Source organism: Canis lupus, chromosome X (assembly GCF_011100685.1).
Source record: "Canis lupus familiaris isolate Mischka breed German Shepherd chromosome X, alternate assembly UU_Cfam_GSD_1.0, whole genome shotgun sequence".
Taxonomy (NCBI): domain Eukaryota; kingdom Metazoa; phylum Chordata; class Mammalia; order Carnivora; family Canidae; genus Canis; species Canis lupus.
Window position 1 is genome coordinate 96,400,777 of NC_049260.1, and position 5,040 is coordinate 96,405,816.

General features: G+C 41.2%; 1 pseudogene; it reads right to left on the minus strand.

The window, feature by feature from the left end:
* Positions 1 to 251: 251 nt before the first annotated feature.
* On the minus strand, positions 252 to 4,793 carry LOC100682961 (annotated as a pseudogene).
* Positions 4,794 to 5,040: the final 247 nt, after the last annotated feature.

Consider the following 5,040-nt stretch of genomic DNA (forward strand, 5'->3'; position numbering starts at 1 on the left):
ATCCCTCTTCCTCTCCTTCTCCGCACTCCTGTCATCACATCTTCTGACTCTGACATTCCTGCCTCACTCTTACAAGGATTCTTGTGAATTTTTTTCTTTTTTTCTTTTTTTTTTTTTGGATTCTTGTGATTATATTGGACCCAACCGTATGATCCAGGGTAATCTTTTCTTTTCTTTTTTTTTTCTGTTCAGGAAGCATTTTATTGTTGCTCCAAGTTTTAGGAATTTTCACTGACAGAAAATCAATACTTTCAGAAAACCTCCCGCATGGCGCTGCTCAGCTTCTGAATCTTGGTTCTTGCAGACATTTCGGCATACTTCTCTGCAATACGGACAATCATTCCCCCCAAGATTGACGGATCAACCTTAACTTCCAATTCCAGTACTTGGCCTTTGCTTAGGGAGCTCTTCAGGACCGTTTTTAGTTCAGTAAGAGTGGCTTCATCCAAAGGAGACGGTGGTCACTGTGCACGGTCCTTCTCCACGGTGGACACTCATCATGGTGGAAAAGGCAGAAATGACTCCAGGGGTATTGTTCAAGCGACCGTTCCCAGCAAGCAAATTGATCGGGTTGGATGTGCCAGGAGAGAACCTCTCTCTTGCTGTCATGTCATTTAGGCTTTTCACTTTCACAGAACGTTTTACGTGGGGATTCATAATGGAAGCAGCTATTTTAGGTTCCTTCAAGATTTGTGCTACTCTCAACAATTCCTTTTCTACTTGTTCCAGTTTATTCTGTTTAGATGCAGCAGAATACAGAGCAGTGGCATAGCGACCTTCGATACCATATACCTGAACAGGTAGCCTCACGAGCTTGGAAAACGGCCGACCACAGACGTGCTAAAGCACCGCACCTGCCGGGACAGCCCGGACACCGCTGGGGTGGCCAGCTTCTCCGGGTGGCTGGAGGGCAAACCCGAGTCACAGGGAGCCAGGGTAATCTTTTCATCTCAAGATATTTAACTTAGTCTCATCTGCAAAGTCCTTTTTGCTATGTGATGTGACATGTCCCCTAGACTTTGGGGATTAGGATGTGGACATCTTTGGTGGGGGGTGTGTGTGTGTCATTTTACCTACCACAGAGAACAGTGGGAAACACTGGACTGTGGTATGAAACATGCTCATACAATCCTACTATTCTGAGGTTAAACTTCATTGGGTTTGGAGAGCTCCTGACCTTCCTTAGCTACATTTTTAGAGGTTAGAATGGGCTCCCACAGATCTCACAGAGTTCTCAGAGGGTACTTAGTACCTACAAGATCTATTGGTTTCTACTTGGGCAGTGGCAAAAGCTCCTGGCTGGAAGAAGAGAAAGGGCTTGTGTACTGAAGAAAGGGACTTTCCCCAAGACACCTTCCCAGAAACATATCATTCTCAGACACCAAAATAATGCAGAAGGAGTCCATGTCAACGGGTTAAAGTTACTTGTTTAATCAAAAGTAGAGATAACCTATCATTTGAAATGGAAATTAGGGCTCCAGAATATCTTAAATGAGAATGTTGCCACCCTGGGAAACCCCCTGTCTACTAGTGAGCAGGAAAGTAAGGCTGCAAGCAGTTGACCTTTTCATATTACCCGATGTATTTGTGACAGGTGCTATGCTGTGTTTGAAGAAATTGACACCCAAAGTTCTTCACTTTCCTGCAGAGAACACTTGATACCTTCTTTCTCTAAGGCTATTTTAGCCTTGTTTCATGGATGATGGTAATAACTCTCGACCTTGATGGAGTTTCCTTTGGGTATGAGGGTCCCCAAAGCCAATGACATTACCAGAAACCAAACTGAACAGAGTGATTGAGATTCCATTAATGCTGCATTGACTAAGAATAGTAATTTCAGCTGAAGCACCTGATTATAAGCCAGAGATTCCATTGCAGAAGATGAGTAATTTAGATTATTGAGAGATAATTCCTCCTGAGGGTTTGGGTCTGCTTGGGAAAATACATAGAAGAGGTTCCCAGGTATCTTTTTCTTACCAAATCTCAGTAGCCTTTTCTTCACTCCTATTTTTTTTCTTGTCCCCACTGACACTGACTACCTTCACTTATTAAATTTTTTAACATTTTGGCTTCTGTGACCCAGTCTTAGGCTAGTTTTTCTTCTATCCCTTTGACCACATCTCTCCTATATTTTATGGTTTCTTGTTTTCTTCATCCTAACTGTGGATTCCCTTGAAGACACAGTCATTGATACTCTCCTTTTCTTTATGTACTCTTTCATTCATCCATCAAACATTTTTTTAATGTTTAGGTATTCATGTTTGGACACTTATATTGTGTTCTGGGGATACAGAAATGTATTAGACACAATCCTTGTCTTCTGGGAACTCAAAAACTAGGGAGGGAGACAGACAGGAAATCAATGAATGAATACTTCATATCTGAAGTGTATATGAAATATTTTTATGGAAAGTCATAGCAGAGACATCTATATATATTTCCAGTTGGGATGCTTTCAGCAGCAAGTAACAGAAAACTCAAGATGATTTAAACAAGGACAAATATTATTTCTTATAACAAGATATCTAAGGGTAGAGAGACCCAGAATTGGTCAGTTCAGTGGCTCAAGAAGTGCATTAACAACCCAGGTGTTTTCTATCTCTTTGCTTGTTATCTTTAGCATATTCCTTTTAGAACTGCAAATTGGTTTCCTGCAGTGCATTTATGAAAGAAAAATCTACTTTCCATGCCCCCTCCCAACTTCCCTTCAGGACCATCGCCTAAGTTTACCTAAATCAATTACTGACGAGGGGAATGAAACTGCCATGATTGGCTTAGACCAGGGGATCTCAGTTTTGGCCACACAGGAGAATCATCTGGAGGACTGTTAAAAAGCCAGTGCCCAGGCATATCCTAGAGCAATTAAGTCAGAATCTCTGCCTGTGGGACCGAGGCATCAATGTCTTTAAAGTTCCTCAGTTGATTCCTCTATGCAACCAAGGTTGAGAACCACTGGCCTACACCAGTCCCTCTGATTCTTCCCTCTGGAGCACAGGAGCTCCCGGCTTCCCTTCAGAACATGTGTGTCTGCTCTAGGAAAAAAAATAGGATTTCGTAAACAAGAAATGAGGAATAGCTTTTTTTGGTAGGCAAATCACAATGCTTGCCACAGTAACTAATCAACATTCATGATTTCAACTAGCCCTTCTATGTGGAGACTGCCGCTTCTGGCTCTGACCTCATGTGAGCTCCTGACCTATTTCTTCAACTGTCTCCTGGCATCTCTACTTGGATTTTTTTGTCCACACCTCAATCTCAGTTTGTTCCAAACCAAGTGTTCAGCCTGCTTCCTTTCCCAATGACATTATTTCCATCACATGGTACCAGCATTTCTCAGGGTATTTCAGGGTCAAATTCTTGGGATCTTTTTTTATCCATGTCCTTTAACCCCAATTTTAAAGTCACCTCACCCTGTTTTTTTTTTTCCTGAGATATTTTAATTCTACTCCACTATATCCCCTTCTATCCTGGTTTAGGCTGCCCTACAGCATTACATGCGTGCATTCTGTAACAGCTCACAGCTGGTTTCCTGACTCCAGTCTTTCACTCTCTTAGGTCATTCTGCATATCACCGTAGACTCATATTCCTAACATACTGCCTTCATTATGTAACTCCACAGGATGCCTTTTGATGGTTGCCAAATTTTTGCCTGTTTTCAAGGTCCTTCAAATTTCAACCCCTTCTCATCTTTTAAGGTCTGGTTCACCTCCAGGAGATTTTCTCTGCTTACTCTAATCCTCTTGAATTCAGACAGAACTTCCTTGAACTCCTGACTCCACCACTTACCACCTGTTTCCTTGGCAATTTGTGTAACCTTTCTCTTCCTTCCTTTCTTTCTTTTCATAACCTTTCTGAGTTTCGGTTTCCTCATCTGTAAAGTGGGAAAGTTAGTTTCTAACTCAGGGTTATTGATTAGGATTTAAAAATTTCTTTATCTCCCTGCCTCTTTTCTGACCACCTACATTGCCTCCTCGTTTACTACAGAACTTAGCCTTTTATTATCTAATGCCCTCTACTCTGGCCTGTTTCATGAATATAGTTATCTTTTCTCCCCACCTTGATTATAAAGCTCTTAAGTGCAGGCACTGTACTTGCCGTTTTTCTCTCTCATGCCCTTCTGAATTTTATTGTACACTGAGCTAATATAGAAGGTATTGCAGAGATGCTTGCCAATTTTGTAAGTATTAAGTAGCACAAGCTAAAAGTACTATAGAAGGAACTATTACAGCTTAAAGAGATGGAACATCTGTGCGGAGTTCCTTCCTTTTTGCTCCATTCCAGTCAGCAGCTTCCATGCTTGGTTTTTGGAGCAGAGTTGCAGGTGATCTTACTTGGATAGAAATTATCTCCATACTAGTTTCTATGGCTTTGACTCTAGGGGCAAAGTAGAAGCCTGACTTACTGTAGCTCTGAGCGTGCATTCAGTGGTAAAGGCTAATGGCTATGGCTTCCGGTAGGGTGGGGTGATTTTCTCATTTGAATCTCTATTTGGCTGTTTTCTGAATGCTACCAAAGTTGTTGCAAGGTGATTTTGCAAATGGGGATGAAGAAAAGTGTGAACAATGGAGAAATATGTATCATGTATTTTGCTCTGTGGCTTCACACTGTTTGGTTTTTTTTTTTTTTCTGTTTTAATTGTTTGGTTCTTTGTCTCAAATTGTGATACTCTCCTTGCCTGGAACACATTTGAACCTGCATCTATATAACTGAAAATTCATTTGAAAAAGAAAAGTCTTGGGCAGAGAATTAGAAGACCTCAGTCTGTACCTTTAGCCAAGTTACTCTCTTGCATGGTGCCTCAGTTTCCTCATCTCTAAAATAGGAATAATGCCTGCCCTACCTATGTCACGTTGTTGTGGAAAGATTAAGATAATTAGCTACGTGAGCATGCTTCGGAAAGTGAAAAGCCTTCACAAATGGAAGGATATTTTATTTTACTTTATTTATTTTAAAGATTTTATTTATTTATTCATGAGAGACAGAGAGAGAGAGAGAGAGAGAGAGAGAGAGAGAGAGAGAGAGGCAGAGACACAGGCAGT